The sequence below is a fragment of the Nerophis lumbriciformis genome, linkage group LG04 (genome assembly GCF_033978685.3).
Source record: "Nerophis lumbriciformis linkage group LG04, RoL_Nlum_v2.1, whole genome shotgun sequence".
In the NCBI taxonomy this organism is placed as follows: Eukaryota; Metazoa; Chordata; class Actinopteri; order Syngnathiformes; family Syngnathidae; genus Nerophis; species Nerophis lumbriciformis.
In genome coordinates this window covers 47,763,123-47,785,060 of record NC_084551.2, presented here as the reverse complement: position 1 = coordinate 47,785,060, position 21,938 = coordinate 47,763,123, and the positions used below count along the sequence as shown (strand labels likewise).

At 40.0% G+C, this 21,938-nt stretch overlaps 1 long non-coding RNA gene across 1 annotated transcript in view; it reads right to left on the bottom strand.

Annotated features, from left to right (window-relative positions):
* The window catches only part of LOC140678756 (uncharacterized), a 48,123-nt gene extending 26,663 nt beyond the window's left edge, over positions 1–21,460 (bottom strand). Inside the window, exon 1 of the long non-coding RNA XR_012050380.1 lies at positions 21,229–21,460. This is a non-coding gene — a long non-coding RNA (uncharacterized lncRNA). The remainder of the gene's footprint in view (positions 1–21,228) is intronic.
* Between the last annotated feature and the right edge of the window lie 478 nt (positions 21,461–21,938).

Sequence of the window (21,938 nt, the reverse complement as noted above, 5' to 3'; positions counted from 1 at the left end):
TCACTTTGGTTGACTAATTAATTATCAACTCACCCGTCGAGTCATCAGTTCACCCAACTATATGATCATCACTTTGGTTGACTAATTATCAACTCACCCGTCTAGTCGTCAGCTCACCCAACTATATGATCATCACTTTGGTTGACTAATTATCAACTCACCTGTCTAGTCGTCAGTTCACCCAACTATATGATCATCACTTTGGTTGACTAATTATCAACTCACCCGTCTGGTCGTCAGCTCACCCAACTATATGATAATCACTTTGGTTGACTAAATAAATATCAACTCACCAGTCGAGTCATCAGTTCACCCAACTATATGATCATCACTTTGGTTGACTAATTAATTATCAACTCACTCGTCTAGTCGTCAGCTCACCCAACTATATGATCATCATTTTGGTTGACTAATTATCAACTCACCCGTCTAGTCGTCAGCCCACCCAACTATATGATAATCACTTTGGTTGACTAATTAATTATCAACACACCAGTCTAGTCGTCAGCTCAACCAACTATATGATCATCACTTTGGTTGACTAATTATCAACTCACCCGTCTAGCAGTCAGCTCACCCAACTTTATGATCATCACTTTGGTTGACTAATTATCAACTCATCCGTCTAGTCGTCAGCTCACCCAACTATATGATCATCATTTTGGTTGACTAATTAATTATCAACTCACCCGTCTAGTCATCAGCTCACCCAACTATGTGATCATCACTTTGGTTTACTAATTCATTATCAATACACCCATCTCGTCGTCAGCTCACCCAACTATATGATCATCACTTTGGTTGACTAATCATCAACTCACCCGTCTAGTCATCAGCTCACCCAACTATATGATCATCACTATGGTTGACTAATTAATCATCAACACACCCGTCTAGTCATCAGCTCACCCAACTATATGATCATCACTTTGGTTGACTAATTTATTATCAACACACCCGTCTAGTCGTCAGCTCACCCAACTATATGATCATCACTTTGGTTGACTAATTAATTATCAACACACCCATCTAGTCGTCAGCTCACCCAACTATATGATCATCACTTTGGTTGACTAATTAATTATCAACTCACCCGTCTAGTCGTCAGCTCACCCAACTATATGATCATCACTTTGGATGAAAAAATTAATTATCATCTCACCCGTCTAGTCATCAACTCACCCATCTATATGATCATCACTTTGGTTGACTAATTAATTATCAACTCACCCATCTAGTCGTCAGCTCACCCAACTATATGATCATCACTTTGGTTGACTAATTATCAACTCACCCGTCTAGTCATCAGATCACCCAACTATATGATCATCACTTTGGTTGACTAATTAATTATCAACTCACCCGTCGAGTCATCAGTTCACCCAACTATATGATCATCACTTTGGTTGACTAATTATCAACTCACCCGTCTAGTCGTCAGCTCACCCAACTATATGATCATCACTTTGGTTGACTAATTATCAACTCACCTGTCTAGTCGTCAGTTCACCCAACTATATGATCATCACTTTGGTTGACTAATTATCAACTCACCCGTCTGGTCGTCAGCTCACCCAACTATATGATAATCACTTTGGTTGACTAAATAAATATCAACTCACCAGTCGAGTCATCAGTTCACCCAACTATATGATCATCACTTTGGTTGACTAATTAATTATCAACTCACTCGTCTAGTCGTCAGCTCACCCAACTATATGATCATCATTTTGGTTGACTAATTATCAACTCACCCGTCTAGTCGTCAGCCCACCCAACTATATGATAATCACTTTGGTTGACTAATTAATTATCAACACACCAGTCTAGTCGTCAGCTCAACCAACTATATGATCATCACTTTGGTTGACTAATTATCAACTCACCCGTCTAGCAGTCAGCTCACCCAACTTTATGATCATCACTTTGGTTGACTAATTATCAACTCATCCGTCTAGTCGTCAGCTCACCCAACTATATGATCATCACTTTGGTTGACTATTTAATTATCAACACACCCGTCTAGTCGTCAGCTCACCCAACTATATGATCATAACTTTGGTTGACTAATAAATTATCAACTCACCCGTCTAGTCGTCAGCTCACCCAACTATATGATCATCACTTTGGTTGACTAATTAATTATTAACTCACCCGTCTAGTCGTCAGCTCACCCAACTATATGATCATCACCTTGGTTGACTAATTATCCACTCACCCGTCTAGTCGTCAGCTCACCCAACTATAAGATCATCACTTTGGTTGACTAATTATAAACTCACCCGTCTATTCGTCAGCTCGCCCAACTATATGATAATCACTTTGGTTGACTAATTATCAACCTACCCGTCTAGTCGTCAGCTCACCTAACTATATGATTATCACTATGGCTGTCTAATTAATTATCAACTTACACGTCTAGTCATCAGTTCACCCAACTATATGATCATCACTTTGGTTGACTAATAATCAACTCACCCATTTAGTCGTCAGCTCACCCAACTATATGATCATCACTTTGGTTTAGTAATTCATTAGCAACACACCCATCTCGTCATCAGGTCACCCAACTATATGATCATCACTTTGGTTGACTAATCATCAACTCCCCCGTCTAGTCCTCAGCTCACCCAACTATATGATCATCACTTTGGTTGACTAATTATCAACTCACCCGTCTAGTCGTCAGCTCACCCAACTACATGATAATCACTTTGGTTGACTAATTAATTATCAACTCACCCGTCGAGTCATCAGTTCACCCAACTTTATGATCATCACTTTGGTTGGCTAATTAATTATCAACTCACCCGTCGAGTCATCAGTTCACCCAACTATATGATCATCATTTTGGTTGAGTAATTAATTATCAACTCACCAATCTAGTAGTCAGCTCACCCAACTATAAGATCATCTCTTTGGTTGACTAATTAATTATCAACTCACCCGTCGAGTGATCAGTTCACCTAACTAAATGATCATCACTTTGGTTGGTTAATTATCAACTCACCCGTCTAGTCGTCAGCTCACCCAATTATATGATCATAACTTTGGTTGACTAAATAATTATTCACTCACCCGTCTAGTCGTCAGCTCACCCAACTATATGATCATCACTTTGGTTGACTAATTAATTATGAACACACCCGTCTAGTCGTCAGCTCACCCAACTATATGATCATCACTTTGGTTGAGTAATTAATTATCAACTCACCCGTCTAGTTGTCAGCTCACCCAACTATATGATCATCACTTTGGTTGACTAATAAATTTTCAACTCACCCATCTAGTCGTCAGCTCACCAAACTATGTGATCATCACTTTGATTGACTAATTAATCATCAACTCACCCGTCGAGTCATCAGTTCACCCAACTATATGATCATCAGTTTGGTTGATTATCAACTCACCCGTCTAGTCGTCAGCTCACCCAAGTATATGATCATCACTTTGGTTGACTAATTAATTATCAACTCACCCGTCTAGTCGTCAGCTCACCCAACTATATGATCATCACTATGGCTGTCTAATTAATTATCAACTTACACGTCTAGTCTTCAGTTCACCCAACTATATGATCATCACTTTGGTTGACTAATCATCAACTCGCCCGTCTAGTCGTCAGCTCACCCAACTATATGATCATCACTTTGGTTGACTAATTATCCACTCACCCATCTAGTCGTCAGCTCACCCAACTATAAGATCATCACTTTGGTTGACTAATTATCAACTCACCCGTCTAGTTGTCAACTCACCCAACTATATGATCATCACTTTGGTTGACTAATTATCCACTCACCCGTCTAGTCGTCAGCTCACCCAACTATAAGATCATCACTTTGGTTGACTAATTATCAACTCACCCGTCTAGTCGTCAGCTCACCCAACTATATGATAATCACTTTGGTTGACTAATTATCCACTCACCCGTCTAGTCGTCAGCTAACTCAACTATAAGATCATCACTTTGGTTGACTAATTATCAACTCACCCGTCTAGTCGTCAGCTCACCCAACTATATGATAATCACTTTGGTTGACTAATTATCAACCTACCCGTCTAGTCGTCAGCTCACCTAACTATATGATTATCACTATGGCTGTCTAATTAATTATCAACTTACACGTCTAGTAATCAGTTCACCCAACTAATTGATCATCACTTTGGTTGACTAATTAATGATCAACTCACCTGTCGAGTCATCAGTTCACCCAACTATATGATCATCACTTTGGTTGACTAATTAATTATTAACTCACCCATCTAGTTGTCAGCTCACCCAACTATATGATCATCACTTTGGTTGACTAATCATCAACTCGCCCGTCTAGTCGTCAGCTCACTCAACTATATGATCATCACCTTGGTTGACTAATTATCCACTCACCCGTCTAGTCGTCAGCTCACCCAACTATAAGATCATCACTTTGGTTGACTAATTATAAACTCACCCGTCTATTCGTCAGCTCGCCCAACTATATGATAATCACTTTGGTTGACTAATTATCAACCTACCCATCTAGTCGTCAGCTCACCTAACTATATGATTATCACTATGGCTGTCTAATTAATTATCAACTTACACGTCTAGTCATCAGTTCACCCAACTATATGATCATCACTTTGGTTGACTAATAATCAACTCACCCATTTAGTCGTCAGCTCACCCAACTATATGATCATCACTTTGGTTTAGTAATTCATTATCAACACACCCATCTCGTCATCAGGTCACCCAACTATATGATCATCACTTTGGTTGACTAATCATCAACTTGCCCGTCTAGTCCTCAGCTCACCCAACTATATGATCATCACTTTGGTTGACTAATTATCAACTCACCCGTCTAGTCGTCAGCTCACCCAACTACATGATAATCACTTTGGTTGACTAATTAATTATCAACTCACCCGTCGAGTCATCAGTTCACCCAACTATATGATCATCACTTTGGTTGACTAATTAATTATCAACTCACCCATCTAGTAGTCAGCTCACCCAACTATATGATCATCTCTTTGGTTGACTAATTAATTATCAACTCACCCGTCGAGTGATCAGTTCACCCAACTAAATGATCATCACTTTGGTTGGTTAATTATCAACTCACCCGTCTAGTCGTCAGCTCACCCAATTATATGATCATAACTTTGGTTGACTAAATAATTATTAACTCACCCGTCTAGTCGTCAGCTCACCCAACTATATGATCATCACTTTGGTTGACTAATTAATTATCAACACACCCGTCTAGTCGTCAGCTCACCCAACTATATGATCATCACTTTGGTTGAGTAATTAATTATCAACTCACCCGTCTAGTCGTCAGCTCACCCAACTATTTGATCATCACTTTGGTTGACTAATAAATTTTCAACTCACCCATCTAGTCGTCAGCTCACCAAACTATGTGATCATCACTTTGATTGACTAATTAATCATCAACTCACCCGTCGAGTCATCAGTTCACCCAACTATATGATCATCAGTTTGGTTGATTAATTATCAACTCACCCGTCTAGTCGTCAGCTCACCCAAGTATATGATCATCACTTTGGTTGACTAATTAATTATTAACTCACCCGTCTAGTCGTCAGCTCACCAACTATATGATCATCACTTTGGTTGACTAATTAATTATCAACTCACCCGTCTAGTCGTCAGCTCACCCAACTATATGATCATCACTTTGGTTGACTAATGAATTATTAACTCACCCGTCTAGTCGTCAGCTCACCCAACTATATGATCATCACTTTGGTTGACTAATTATCAACACAACCGTCTAGTCGTCAGCTCACCCAACTATATGATCATCATTTTGGTTGACTAATTATCAACTCACCCGTCTAGTCATCAGCTCACCCAACTATATGATCATCACTTTGGTTGACTAATTAATTATCAACACACCCGTCTAGTCATCAGCTCACCCAACTATATGATCATAACATTGGTTGACTAAATAATTAACAACTCACCCGAGGAGTCGTCAGCTCACCCAACTATAAGATCATCACTTTGGTTGACTAATTATAAACTCAACCGTCTAGTTGTCAGCTCACCCAACTATATGATAATCACTTTGGTTGACTAATTATCAACCTAACCGTCTAGTCGTCAGCTCACCTAACTATATGATTATCACTATGGCTGACTAATTAATTATCAACTTACACGTCTAGTCATCAGTTCACCCAACTATATGATCATCACTTTGGTTGACTAATTATCAACTCACCCATCTAGTCGTCAGCTCACCCAACTATAAGATCATCACTTTGGTTTAGTAATTCATTATCAACACACCCATCTCGTCATCAGGTCACCCAACTATATGATCATCACTTTGGTTGACTAATCATCAACTTGCCCGTCTAGTCCTCAGCTCACCCAACTATATGATCATCACTTTGGTTGACTAATTATCAACTCACCCGTCTAGTCGTCAGCTCATCCAACTATATGATCATCATTTTGGTTGACTAATTAATTATCAACTCACCCGTCGAGTCATCAGTTCACCCAACGATATGATCATCACTTTGGTTGACTAATTAATTATCAACTCACCCGTCGAGTCATCAGTTCACCCAAATATATGATCATCATTTTGGTTGACTACTAAATTATCATTTCACCCATCTAGTCGTCAGCTCACCCAACTATATGATCATCTCTTTGGTTGACTAATTATCAACTCACCCGTCTAGTCGTCAGCTCACCCAATTATATGATCATCACTTTGGTTGACTAATTAATTATTAACTCACCCGTCTAGTCGTCAGCTCACCCAACTATATGATCCATCACTTTGGATGACTAATTAATTATCAACACACCCGTCTAGTCGTCAGCTCACCCAACTATATGATCATCACTTTGGTTGAGTAATTAATTATCAACTCACCCGTCTGGTCGTCAGCTCACCCAACTATATGATCATCACTTTGGTTGACTAATAAATTATCAACTCACCCATCTAGTCGTCAGGTCACCCAACTATATGATCATCACTTTGGTTGAGTAATTAATTATTAACTCACCCGTCTAGTCGTCAGCTCACCAACTATATGATCATCACTTTGGTTGACTAATTAATTATCAACTCACCCGTCTAGTCGTCAGCTCACCCAACTATATGATCATCACTTTGGTTGACTAATTATCAACTCACCCGTCTAGTCGTCAGCTCACCAACTATATGTTTAACACTTTGATTGACTAATTAATTATCAACACACCCGTCTAGTCGTCAGCTCACCCAACTATATTATCATCACTTTGGTTGACTAATTAATTATCAACACACCCGTCTAGTCATCAGCTCACCCAACTATATGATCATCATTTTGGTTGACTAATTATCAACTCACCCGTCTAGTTGTCAGCTCACCCAACTATATGATCATCACTTTGGTTGACTAATTAATTATCAACACACCCGTCTAGTCATCAGCTCACCCAACTATATGATCATAACATTGGTTGACTAAATAATTAACAACTCACTCGAGGAGTCGTCAGCTCACCCAACTATATTATCATCACTTTGGTTGACTAATTAATTATCAACACACCCGTCTAGTCTTCAGCTCACCCAACTATATGATCATCACTTCGGTTGACTGATTAATTATCAACACACCCGTCTAGTCGTCAGCTCACCCAACTATATGATCATCGCTTTGGTTGACTAATTAATTATCAACTCACCCGTCTAGTCGTCAGCTCACCCAACTATATGATCATCACTTTGGTTGACTAATTAATTATCAACTCACCCGTCTCGTCGTCAGCCCACCCAAATACACGTATATGATCATCACTTTGGTTGACTAATTATCAACACACCCGTCTAGTCGTCAGCTCACCCAACTATATGATCATCACTTTGGTTGACTAATTAATTATCAACTCACCCGTCTCGTCGTCAGCCCACCCAACTATATGATCATCACTTTGGTTAACTAATTATCAACACACCCGTCTAGTCGTCAGCTCACCCAACTATATGATCATCACTTTGGTTGACTAATTAATTATCAACTCACCCGTCTTGTCATCAGCTCACCCAACTATATGATAATCACTTTGGTTGACTAATTATCAACTCACCCGTCTAGTCGTCAGCTCACCCAACTATGTGATCATCACTTTGGTTGACTAATTAATTATCAACTCACCCGTCTCGTCGTCAGCTCACCCAACTACATGATCATCACTTTGGTTGACTAATTAATTATCAACACACCCGTCTAGTCGTCAGCTAACCCAACTATATGATCATCACTTTGGTTGACTAAATAATTATCAACTCACCCGTCTAGTCGTCAGCTCACCCAACTATATGATCATCACTTTGGTTGACTAATTAATTATCAACTCACCCGTCTCGTCGTCAGCTCACCCAACTATATGATCATCACTTTGGTTGACTAATTATTTATCAACACACCCGTCTAGTCGTCAGCTCACCCAACTATATGATCATCACTTTGGTTGAAAAAATTAATTATCAACTCACCCATCTAGTCATCAACTCACCCATCTATATGATCATCACTTTGGTTGACTAATTAATTATCAACTCACCCGTCTAGTCGTCAGCTCACCCAACTATATGATCATCACTTTGGTTGACTAATTATCAACTCACCCGTCTAGTCGTCAGCTCACCCCACTATATGATCATCATTTTGGTTGACTAATTAATTATCAACTCACCCGTCGAGTCATCAGTTCAACCAACTATATGATCATCACTTTGGTTGACTAATTATCAACTCACCCGTCTAGTCGTCAGCTCACCCAACTATATGATCATCACTTTGGTTGACTAATTAATTATCAACTCACCCGTCTAGTCGTCAGCTCACCCAACTATATGATCATCACTTTGGTTGACTAATTATCAACTCACCCGTCTAGTCATCAGTTCACCCAACTATATGATCATCATTTTGGTTGACTAATTAATTATCAACTCACCCGTCGAGTCATCAGTTCAACCAACTATATGATCATCACTTTGGTTGACTAATTATCAACTCACCCGTCTAGTGGTCAGCTCACCCAACTATATGATCATCACTTTGGTTGACTAATTATCAACTCACCTGTCCAGTCGTCAGTTCACCCAACTATATGATCATCACTTTGGTTGACTAATTATCAACTCACCCGTCTAGTCGTCAGCTCACCCAACTATATGATAATCACTTTGGCTGACTAAATAAATATCAACTCACCCGTCAAGTCATCAGTTCACCCAACTATATGATCATCACTTTGGTTGACTAATTAATTATCAACTCACCCGTCTAGTCGTCAGCTCACCGAACTAGCTCACCCATTAGTCAACCAAAGTTAATCACTTTGGTTGCCTAATTAATTATCAACACACCAGTCTAGTCGTCAGCTCAACCAACTATATGATCATCACTTTGTTTGACTAATTATCAACTCACCCGTCTAGTCGTCAGTTCACCCAACTTTATGATCATTATTTTGGTTGACTAATTATCAACTCACCCGTGTAGTCGTCAGCTCACCCAACTATATGATCATCACTTTGGTTGACTAATTAATTATCAACACACCCGTCTAGTCGTCAGCTCACCCAACTATATAATAATCACTTTGGTTGACTAATTAATTTTGAACTCACCCGTCGAGTCATCAGTTCACCCAACTATATGATCATCACTTTCGTTGACTTACTATCAACTCACCCATCTAGCCGTCAGCTCACCCAATTATATGATCATCACTTTGGTTGACTAATTAATTATTAACTCACCTGTCTAGTTGTCAGCTCACCCAACTATATGATCATCACTTTGGTTGACTAATTATCCACTCACCCGTCTAGTTGTCAGCTCACCCAACTATAAGATCATCACTTTGGTTGACTAATTATCAACTCACCCGTCTAGTCGTCAGCTCGCCCAACTATATGATAATCACTTTGGTTGACTAATTATCAACCTACCCGTCTAGTCGTCAGCTCACCTAACTATATGATTATCACTATGGCTGTCTAATTAATTATCAACTTACACGTCTAGTCATCAGTTCACCCAACTATATGATCATCACTTTGGTTGACTAATTATCAACTCACCCATCTAGTCGTCAGCTCACCCAATTATATGATAATCACTTTGGTTGACTAAATAAATATCAACTCACCCGTCGAGTCATCAGTTCACCCAACTATATGATCATCACTTTGGTTGACTAATTAATTATCAACTCACCCGTCTAGTCGTCAGTTCACCCAACTATATGATCATCATTTTGGTTGACTAATTATCAACTCACCCGTCTAGTCATCAGCTCACCCAAATATATGATCATCACTTTGGTTGACTAATTAATTATTAACTCACCCGTCTAGTCGTCAGCCCACCCAACTATATGATAATCACTTTGGTTGACTAATTAATTATCAACACACCAGTCTAGTCGTCAGCTCAACCAACTATATGATCATCACTTTGGTTGACTAATTATCAACTCACCCGTCTAGTCGTCAGTTCACCCAACTTTATGATCATTATTTTGGTTGACTAATTATCAACTCACCCGTCTAGTCGTCAGCTCACCCAACTATATGATCATCACTTTGGTTGACTATTTAATTATCAACACACCCGTCTAGTCGTCAGCTCACCCAACTATATGATAATCACTTTGGTTGACTAATTCATTTTTAACTCACCCGTCGAGTCATCAGTTCACCCAACTATATGATCATCACTTTGGTTGACTTATTATCAACTCACCCGTCTAGCCGTCAGCTCAGCCAATTATATGATCATCACTTTGGTTGACTAATTAATTATTAACTCACCCGTCTAGTTGTCAGCTCACCCAACTATATGATCATCACTTTGGTTGACTAATTATCCACTCACCCGTCTAGTTGTCAGCTCACCCAACTATAAGATCATCACTTTGGTTGACTAATTATCAACTCACCCGTCTATTCGTCAGCTCGCCCAACTATATGATAATCACTTTGGTTGACTAATTATCAACCTACCCGTCTAGTCGTCAGCTCACCTAACTATATGATTATCACTATGGCTGTCTAATTAATTATCAACTTACACGTCTAGTCATCAGTTCACCCAACTATATGATCATCACTTTGGTTGACTAATTATCCACTCACCCGTCTAGTCGTCAGCTCACCCAACTATAAGATCATCACTTTGGTTGACTAATTATCAACTCACCCGTCTAGTCGTCAGCTCACCCAACTATATGATAATCACTTTGGTTGACTAATTATCAACCTACCCGTCTAGTCGTCAGCTCACCTAACTATATGATTATCACTATGGCTGTCTAATTAATAATCAACTTACACATCTAGTCATCAGTTCACCCAACTATATGATCATCACTTTGGTTTAGTAATTCATTATCAACACACCCATCTCGTCATCAGGTCACCCAACTATATGATCATCACTTTGGTTGACTAATCATCAACTCGCCCGTCTAGTCCTCAGCTCACCCAACTATATGATCATCACTTTGGTTGACTAATTATCAACTCACCCGTCTAGTCATCAGTTCACCCAACTATATGATCATCACTTTGGTTTACTAAATATCAATCTACCCGTCTAGTCCTCAGCTCACCCAACTATATGATCATCACTTTGGTTGACTAATTATCAACTCACCCGTCTAGTCATCAGTTCACCCAACTATATGATCATCACTTTGGTTTACTAATTATCAATCTACCCGTCTAGTCATCAGCTCACCCAACTATATGATCATCACTTTGATTGACTAATTATCAACTCACCCATCTAGTCGTCAGTTTACCCAACTATATGATCATCACTTTGGTTGACTAATTAACAATCAACACACCCGTATAGTCGTCAGCTCACCCAACTATATGATCATCACTTTGGTTTACTAATTAACTATCAACACACCCGTCTACTCGTCAGCTCACTCTACTATATGATCATTACTTTGGTTGACTAATCATCAACCTACCCGTCTAGTGGTCAGCTCACCCAACTGTATGATCATCACTTTGGTTGACTATCAACTCACCCGTCTAGTCGTCAGCTCACCCAACTATCTGAGCATTACTTGAGTAGACTTATTATCAGCTCACCCAACTATCTAATCATCAACTCACATGTCTAGTCGTCAGCTCACCGAACAATCTGATCGTCACATGAGTGGACTAATTATCCAACTCACCTATCTCGTCGTTAACTCACCCAATCATCTGATCTTCACCTTAGTTGACTAATTATCAGCTCACCCAACTATCTGATCATCAACTCACCCGTCTAGTCGTCAGCTCACCCCACAATCTGATCATCACCCGAGTCGACTAATTATCAACTAACCTGTCTAGTCTTAAATTCACCCAAGTACCTGATCGACTAATTAACAGTGCACCCAACTATCTGATCATCAACTCACCCGTCTAGTCATCAGCTAACCGAACTATTTTATCGTCACCTTAGTCGACTAGGTATCAACTCTTTCGTCTAGTCATCAGCTCACCCAACTATCTGATCATCACCAGAGTTGATTTATTCTCATCTCACCCGTCTAGTTGTCAGCTCACCTAACTATGTGATCATCACTTCTGTCGGCTAATTAACAAGTCACCTGTCTAGTCATTAACTCACCCAATTATCTGATCATCACCTTAGTCGACTAATTACCAGCACACCCCATTATCTGATCATCAACTCACCGTCTAGTCATCAACTCACCTAACAATCTGATCGTCAACTTACCTGTCTAGTCGTCAGTTTAACCAATTATCACATCCTTAACTCTGTCAACTCATCAACGTACCAAACTATCCGATCCCTCAGTCAACCCACCCGTCTACTCAATTAAATAGCTATCAACTCACCCGTCTAGTCGTCAGCTCACCTAACAATCTGATTGTCACCTGAGTGGACTAATTATCCAACTCACCTATCTCGTCGTTAACTCACCCAATTATCTGATCATCACCTTAGTGGACTAATTACCAGCTCACCCATTTATCTGATCATCAACTCACCCGTCTAGTCGTCAACTCACCTAACAATCTGATTGTCACCTGAGTGGACTAATTATCTAACTCACCTATCTCGTCGTTAACTCACCCAATTATCTGATCATCACCTTAGTCGACTAATTATCAGCTCACCCAACTATCTGATCATCAACTCACCCGTCTAGTCATCAGCTCACCCCACAATCTGATCATAACCTGAGTCTAACCAGTCTAGTCTTTAATTCACCCAATTATCTGATATCGACTAATTATCAGTGCACCCAACTATCTGATCATCAACTCACTCATCTAGACCTATTTTATTGTTCCCTTAGTTGACTAGTTATCAACTCTCCTGTCTAGTCGTAAGCTCACCCAACTATCTGATTTTCACCTGAGTTGATTTATTCTCCAGAAACCCATCTAGTTGGTAGCTCACCTAACTATCTAATCATCACTTCAGTCGACTAATTAATAACTCACCTGTCTAGTCATTAACTCACCCAATGATCTGATTATCACCTGGGTGCCCATCAACTTACCTGTCTAGTCGTCAGTTTAACCAATTATCACATCCTCAACTCAGTCAACTCATCAACGTACCAAACTATCTGATCCCTCAATCAACTAATCATCAACCCACCCATCTAGTCATCATCTCACCCAACTATTTGATCGTCACCTCAATCGGATAGCTATCAACTCACCCGTATAGTCGTCAGCTCACCCAACAATCTGATTGTCACCTGAGTGGACTAATTATCCTACTCACCTATCTCATCGTTAACTCACCCAATTATCTGATCATCACCTTAGTTGACTAATCATCAGCTCACCCCATTATCTGATAATCAACTCACCCGTCTAGTCGTCAGCTCACCTAACAATCTGATCGTCACCTGAGTGGACTAATCATCTAACTCACCTATGTCGTCGTTAACTCGCCCAATTATCTGATCATCACCTTAATCGACTAATTATCAGCTCACCCAACTATCTGATCATCAACTCACCCGTCTAGTCGTCAGCTCACCCCACAATCTGATCATAACCTGAGTCCAACCAGTCTAGTCTTTAATTCACCCAATTATCTGATATCGACTAATCATCAGTGCACCCAACTATCAACTCACTCGTCTAGTCACCAGCTCACCTATTTTATCGTCCCCTTAGTTGACTAGTTATCAACTCTCCCGTCTAGTCGTCAGCTCACCCAACTATCTGATTTTCACCTGAGTTGATTTATTGTCATCTCACCCATCTAGTTGGCAGCTCACCTAACTATCTAATCATCACTTCAGTCGACTAATTAATAACTCACCTGTCTAGTCATTAACTCACCCAATGATCTGATCATCACCTGGGTGCCAATCAACTTACCTGTCTAGGCGTCAGTTTAACCAATTATCACATCCTCATTTCAGTCAACTCATCAACGTACCCAACTATCTGATCCCTCAGTCAACTAATCATCAACCCACCCGTCTCGTCGTCAACTCAATTAACTAATCATTGATTCAAACAACCAAGTGTCACCATACCCATCTACTCGCCATCTCATGTAATCCCCTCACTGGTTGATTTGTCTTTTCAAACATCCGGTCTTACTAACATTAGCTTGTATTAGAGAAGGACATCACTTTGTTTTTCCAAGCATGGGAAAAAAAAAGTGAGTGCGAAGTACAGAGCTTAGAAAAAGTGGATATTTATTGAATTAAAGAAAGAAATCATTAAAAAAACAGAGCAAGTCGCTAGCTAGCACCGTTGAGCAGTTGGAGCATAGCACTGGTACAGTAGTCTGCACCATACTAAAGCAGAATGAGTAGGGATGTCCGATAATATCGGACTGCCGATATTATCGGCTGATAAATGCTTTAAAATGTAATATCGGAAATTATCGGTACCGGTTTCAAAATTATCGGTATCAGTTTCAAAAAGTAAAATGTATGACTTTTTAAAACGCCGCTGTGTACACGGACGTAGGGAGAAGTACAGAGAGCCAATAAACCTTAAAGGCACTGCCTTTGCGTGCCGGCCCAATCCAAGGCATACTTGGTCAACAGCCATACAGGTCACACTGAGGTTGGCCGTATAAACAACTTTAACACTGTTGCAAATGTGCGCCACACTGTGAACCCACACCAAACAAGAATGACAAACACATTTCGGGAGAACATTTGCACCGTAACACAACATAAACACAACAGAACAAATACCCAGAAACCCTTGCAGCACTAACTCTGTCGGGACGCTACAATATACACCCCTTGCTACCCCCTACCTAAACCCAGCCTCCCCACCCCCAACCCCGCCCACCTCAACCTCCTCATGCTCACTCAGGGAGAGCATGTCCCAAATTCCAAGCTGCTGTTTTGAGGCATGTTAAAAAAAATAATGCACTTTATTACTTCAATAATAAATATGGCAGTGCCATGTTGGCATTTTTTTCCATAACTTGAGTTGATTTATTTTGGAAAACCTTGTAAATGCATCCAGCGGGGCAGCATCACAACAAAATTAAGCATAATAATGTGTTAATTTCTCGACTGTATATATCGGTATCGGTTGATATCGGAATCGGTAATTAAGAGTTGGACAATATCGGCAAAAAAGCCATTATCAGACATCTCTAAGAACGAGTCGATGAACGCGAGTTGAAGGACATTGATGTAACATTTAAACTGCGGGCTTTTATCCATGAACATATAGAGAAGCTGCTGATGGTGTGCTTGACGGGGAAGCAGCTGGAAGAAAGAAACATAGAAGTCCACTCTCCAAGGTAAATACTGTACATTACTTCATAACATGAGTGTATTTGTTTATACTACATTTTATTGTATTGTTTTTTTTGTACATTATCTTAAAGTTTTTTTCAGACATGTTACATGTTAAAATTGCGCTTATTAATTTTAATTATTTTAATTTTGCAAAATGATTTTTTTTTTGGAGGTACAAGCTGTCACAAAACCTGTGTTGTCAGGAGAATACCTCTCTGTTTCGTATGGCATTGACTTGTGTACCTAATGAAGTGGCCGAGCGAATGCTTCCGCGCGCACGACCTTGAAATCCAATTTATCATTATTAGGTGAGTGCGAGGGGCCCCCGGCGGCCATTATTCTAATGCACACAGAGGACAACTCGGCCCCGCGCTCCAGGATGTTATTTTCTCCAAAGGTGAAAGTGATTGCGTGCATGCGGAGGTCGGTTGGAGGGGTGACGCGCGCGCCTCAGCTCGGTTCCATCTTGCAATAATTGAGGTTCAAGTGCTGGCAAACGCCTTCTTTCTAGCAAATGTATTGATTGTAGTTGTCCTTGTTCTTTGTTGTCACGATGGCGCCGCTGTACTGGCTGCTGGTCGGAGGTTCCAGTGGTGATGCGACGGAAGAGTGTTGAGATGGAAATGTTTCATGATGAGTAAGTATCGGACATTTTTGGTCTCTCTGAATAGATTCTCGCTTATGCGCGCGGACCGAACACTGGCTGAGAGCTAATCAATGACCTGCAGTTCAGTAAAATTGTCAGAATAATTGTATCTAAGTTATTACCGGGCGAGAGGACAAAAGCTGTCTTTGATCCTACCAAGAAGAAGGCATGTAAAACTCCACTGTGTAGGATGGGAAGCAACATGAGGGTGTTCTGTTTCTTTGATGCATTGTAATCCACAGAAAGATTTTGTCTTGACCCGAGAACTACAAAGCGGAGAGGAAGCAGGACCAGACTCCCCTCAAGGCGACCTTTTCTTTGAACTGTTTGTAATCAAAGGCAATGGCTGTTTACGACCCCCGTCCCTTAGAAACAGCTGTTGCCATGTAATCAGGGAAAGTCCAGATAAAAGAGGAGGCGTACAATCTTTCGTCAGAGCGTGGTGAGACTGTGCAAAGAGTACAGTCCAGACGTCTCTCCTCAATTGAGCCAAATTTAATTCTGTCTCTGTTTAATTCCTTGCTTCGTGTCTTGTCATCAGTGTTTGAACCTGACAAAAACAGTAAAAAAATGTTCCTGTATGACATTCTGACTAACAAACTATATTTGTATCCAAATATTCCGGTATTTTTTTAGCAAATTTTAGAAAAATTAAAAGCCTGTGAATAATTACGTTTACAGACTATAAAGCGCAACGGGATATAAGCCACACCCACCGAATTTTAGTAGAAAAAAAATAGTATCCCAAATATTAGCCGCACTGGACTATAAGCTGCAGAAATTAGTTATTTACACAGAAAGATTATGTAAATGCTTATTTACATACCTTAATTGTTTCCAAATGGTGTCGGTAACACGGCAGTAAAACGGCTGATCAAACAAAACAAAAGTCATCGTCATGGACGCACTAGCTGCGCTAGCTAACTCTCCAATCAGCTAAACAGACTCAATAACCCCACGGTGACATTTTGGTGAGTTCACTGAGGAATTTGTGGAACCGAAACAATACAAAGTTAATTCCATTGTAAGTTAATAATACTATCTATTTTGTAAATATTTATTTAAATAATTTAATTGTTTCCTAACAATGTCTGTAACACGCAGCTTATCCGCGCGGACCGAACACTGGCTGAGCGCTAATCAATGACGTGCAGTTCAGTAAAACTGTCAGAATAATTGTATCTAAGTTATCACAAAACTTTGTGTTGCCATGAGTTCCGGGCGAGAGGACAAAAGCTGTCTTTGATCCTACCAAGAAGAAGGCTTGTAAAACTCCACTGTGTAGGATGGGAAGCAACATGAGGGTGTTCTGTTTTTTTGATGCATTGTAATCCACAGAAAGATTTTGTCTTGACCCGAGAACTACAAAGCGGAGAGGAAGCAGGACCAGACTCCCCTCAAGGAGACCTTTTCTTTGAACTGTTTGTAATCAAAGGCGATGGCTGTTTACGACCCCCGTCTCTTAGAAACAGCGGTTGCCATGTAATCAGGGAAAGTCCAGATAAAAGAGGAGGCGTACAATCTTTCGTCAGAGCGGGGTGAGATTGTGCAAAGAGTACAGTCCAGACGTCCCTCCTCAATTGAGCCAAATTTAATTCTGTCTCTGTTTAATTCCTTGCTTCTTGTCTTGTTTAATAGATGTCATCAGTGTTGGAACCTGACAAAAACATAAAAAAAATGTTCCTGTATGACAATCTGACTACCAAATTCTATTTGTATCCAAATACTCGGGTACATCTTTAGCAATTTTTTGCAAATTAAAAGCTTGTGAATAATTACGATTACAGACTATAAAGCGCAACGGGATATAAGCCACACCCACCGAATTTTAGGAGAAAATAAATAGTATCCCAAATATTAGCCGCACTGGACTATAAGCTGCAGATATTAGTTATTTACACAGAAAGATTATGTAAATGTTTATTTACATACCTTAATAGTTTCCAAATGGTGTTGGTAACAAGGTAGTAAAACGGATGATCAAACAAAACAAAAGTCATCGCCATGGACCCACTAGCTGTGCTAGCTAACTCTCCAATCAGCTAAAACAGACTCAATAACCCCACGGTGACATTTTGGTGAGTTCACTGAGAAATTTGTGTAACTGAAACAATACAAAATTAATGCCATTGTAAGTTAATAATACTAACTATTTTGTAAATATTTATTTAAATAACTTAATTGTTTCCTAACAATGTCTGTGACACGGCAGGTGCGGAAGCTAGCTAGCTCTCCAATCAGCTAGAACTCCTCGGTGACGTTTTGGTGAATTTACTGAGGAATTTGTGAAACCGAAACAATTCAAAAAGAATGGCATTGCGAGTTAATAATGCTAACACTGACACTCGTAAAAGTGTTAGCATATTAGCTCATGCTAACAGCGCTAGCTTCAGTACATTACGATAGCACGTACAAATATGCATGAAAACACTCCTACAGACATCACACATGAGACGGTTTAGTAAGTATGGATTGTTTTAGTTATATTGTAAAGCGATTGATGAATGAAGAATCCAAACGAGTAGACACGCTATGGACGGCTGGAAGAAGAAGAAAAAAACACTCCTCGTGAATGGAAGCAGCAACCTGCAGTGAGCGAACACGTCCATAAGATGGCGCCATAGCAAAAACAATAAAAACACCTATACCTCTAAAGGCTTAGTGGCCACATACGTGGACAGCACCTTTTAGCTCTTATTTCCAAAATTGTGTACACTACTGAATTGGGGTCTTATGGCCGCTTATGTGGACACTTATACTGCCATCTGGTGGTGTCAGAAGAGTATAACATACAATGGAATTTGTTAAAGTAAGAATTAGCATGTCACTAAACATGAAGTACACGTTTGTGTACTTATGGACTAAGTACAAACCCTGTTTCCATATGAGTTGGGAAATTGTGTTAGATGTAAATATAAACGGAATACAATGTCTTGCAAATCCTTTTCAACCCATATTCAATTGAATGCACTACAAAGACAAGATATTTGATGTTCAAACTCATAAACTTTTTTTTTTTTTTTGCAAATAATAATTAACTTAGAATTTCATGGCTGCAACACGTGCCAAAGTAGTTGGGAAAGGGCATGTTCACCACTGTGTTACATGGCCTTTCCTTTTAACAACACTCAGTAAACGTTTTGGAACTGAGGAGACACATTTTTTAAGCTTCTCAGGTGGAATTCTTTCCCATTCTTGCTTGATGTACAGCTTAAGTTGTTCAACAGTCCGGGGGTCTCCGTTGTGGTATTTTAGGCTTCATAATGGGCCACACATTTTCAATGGGAGACAGGTCTGGACTACAGGCAGGCCAGTCTAGTACCCGCACTCTTTTACTATGAAGCCACATTGATGTAACACGTGGCTTGGCATTGTCTTGCTGAAATAAGCAGGGGCGTCCATGATAATGTTGCTTGGATGGCAACATATGTTGCTCCAAAACCTGTATGTACCTTTCAGCATTAATGGCGCCTTCACAGATGTGTAAGTTACCCATGTCTTGGGCACTAATACACCCCCATACCATCACACATGCTGGCTTTTCAACGTTGCGCCTATAACAATCCGGATGGTTCTTTCCTCTTTGGTCCAGAGGACACGACGTCCACAGTTTCCAAAAACAATTTGAAATGTGGACTCGTCAGACCACAGAACACTTTTTCACTTTGTATCAGTCCATCTTAGATGAGCTTAGGCCCAGCGAAGCCGACGGCGTTTCTGGGTGTTGTTGATAAACGGTTTTCGCCTTGCATAGGAGAGTTTTAACTTGCACTTACAGATGTAGCGACCACCTGTAGTTACTGACAGTGGGTTTCTGAAGTGTTCCTGAGCCCATGTGGTGATATCCTTTACACACTGATGTCGCTTGTTGATGCAGTACAGCCTGAGGGATCGAAAGTCACGGGCTTAGCTGCTTACGTGCAGTGATTTCTCCAGATTCTCTGAACCCTTTGATGATATTACGAACCGTAGATGGTGAAATCCCTAAATTCCTTGCAATAGCTGGTTGAGAAAGGTTTTTCTTAACTGTTCAACAATTTGCTCACGCATTTATTGACAAAGTGGTGACCCTCGCCCCATCCTTGTTTGTGAATGACTGAGAACTTCATGGAATCTACTTTTATACCCAATCATGGCACCCACCTGTTCCCAATTTGCCTGTTCACCTGTGGGATGTTCCAAATAAGTGTGTGATGAGCGTTCCTCAACTTTATCAGTATTTATTGCCACCTTTCCCAACTTCTTTGTCACATGTTGCTGGCATCAAATTCTAAAGTTAATGATTTTTTGCAACAAAATTTTTTTTTTTATCAGTTTGAACATCAAATATGTTGCAAAATGATTTGCAAATCATTGTATTCCGTTTATATTTACATCCAACACAATTTCCCAACTCATATGGAAACGGGGTTTGTACATCATATTAAAAGATGATTCTTAGTTTTTAGTCTAATTAGGGTCCAATAAGCCCAAATAGCAAACAGAAATAAAAAAAAGCATGTAAAAAAACAGCTTGGGCCTCAAGAGGTTAAGTGTATTTGCTTGTTTTTATTTTTGTTTTTTTTAACAAATATTTACTATGGCTGTTGTAGCAAAGAAAAAACAACATAATTTAGCCGCACCATTTTATAAACTGCCGGGTCCAAGGTAAAATAAAAAAATAGCTGCTTATAGTCCGAAATTTACGGTAATCGCAGTTCAAGAGTGTGATTATTTAAAAAAAAAAAAAAAAAGATAAAAAAAATAATTAATTTACCTCATTTTGAGTAGCCTCATTGAACCTGCACATTCTGTCCCAATTGTGGTATGAATCCCGTCTGTCCTGCGTGGTCTTCATCCATGCAGTCTCATGTTGGCACACATGGGTCCTAATTGGAGGGCACACCTGCAACACATTTAGCTGCTTGGCATGGCCGCTTCTCAGTTCAGCCTCACGGCAGGAAGCGGGAGCAGTGACCAACATGCACCACACTCTCTCACAGCCACGCTGGACGAGCTGACGTATAAAATAACTGCTTTAAATGTCAAATTGCACAACATGGTATTATTTCATTTTATTGGCGGAGGGGGGGGGGGAGCAACACACACACACACCACCTGCCTCAGCAGTGTCCCTGGCTGCTGTGCGGGTCAGAGGAAGGGGTGGAGTCGGCTTGACGGTGGCGTTCATTTCACAGTCGGGTGCACGCACATAACACTTCTGTGCCGACACAAGCCATCACTCTCCCGCTCACACACACACACACACACATACACGTATACACACACATTATTGTATTTGTTACCTTCTTGAGACCTCTGAAAAAGGCCTACCTCTTTAAAACCACCCTTTCTAGATATATAAAGATGTGTATTTACAACATTAATAATATATACATACTATGCAAATATAAACAAGCTTGTTGTGAAAAATGAGTTGGAATTTCACAAGAATAAGGTCACAATTTCACAAGAAAAGTCGTAATT